Genomic DNA, 750 nt, shown 5'->3' on the forward strand with positions numbered 1-750 from the left:
TTATTATTATATACACAGCAGGTAGTGTAAGGTGCAGAGAAAACACTTAAAACATTTCTTTTTATAATAAATAATGGACAACCAGGCATCACTAAAACACCAGAACTATGCAGCGCTCGAGTGAGGAAGAGAGAGAGAGAGAGAGAGAGAGAGAGTAGGTGATGATGAAACTCAAGTGTAAGACACATTTTTAAAACACATCATGACCTGCAATTTATGTGAAACGCAGTTTCCTAATGTTAAACATGTTAACGTATCTTGTTAGCAAAGTGTGACCTTTGTAAAATTACATCACTAATTCATTGTGTTTCTTTTATCCCAAAAAATTGCAGAGGCACTATCACAGCTAGATAGATTAGTACATTAAATTGACATTAGAAAAGCTGTGGCTACATACCTGATTTAAACCATAATTGTTATCTAAAGTCCTAATTCATGTCACTTCACTGTAGATTCCACTGACCTTAAAACTATATCCTTTCTTCTTCCTTTTTTCCTTTGTGAATTTACAAAAAGCAACACACAACACAGGTGTGTACAAAGTATATAATCAAGTGTATTTTCATCTTTATCCACGTTCTGTACACATATTAAGATCCATTTCACATGAACACTATACAATAGCAACGAGTGAGGAATGGAATATTTTCTGAGCACTGAGCAGCTCATGTTGAATGGCACTTTCATAAAAAATAACAGGAAATCACAGAGCATGAATGAGTAAATGTAGACATAACTCAACAGAGAGAA

The 750-nt window shown here is 34.1% G+C and overlaps 1 protein-coding gene across 16 annotated transcripts in view; it reads right to left on the reverse strand.

The window, feature by feature from the left end:
* Positions 1-536: 536 nt before the first annotated feature.
* LOC116699997 (neurexin-2) overlaps positions 537-750 on the reverse strand; it is a 143,562-nt gene continuing 143,348 nt past the window's right edge. For all 16 annotated transcript variants that reach the window (XM_032532787.1, XM_032532786.1, XM_032532785.1 and 13 more), the window contains one exon: positions 537-750. This exon is cut by the window's right edge. The gene's annotated coding sequence lies outside the window, so the exon portion shown is untranslated.

Source organism: Etheostoma spectabile, chromosome 13 (assembly GCF_008692095.1).
Source record: "Etheostoma spectabile isolate EspeVRDwgs_2016 chromosome 13, UIUC_Espe_1.0, whole genome shotgun sequence".
NCBI classification, from domain to species: Eukaryota; Metazoa; Chordata; class Actinopteri; order Perciformes; family Percidae; genus Etheostoma; species Etheostoma spectabile.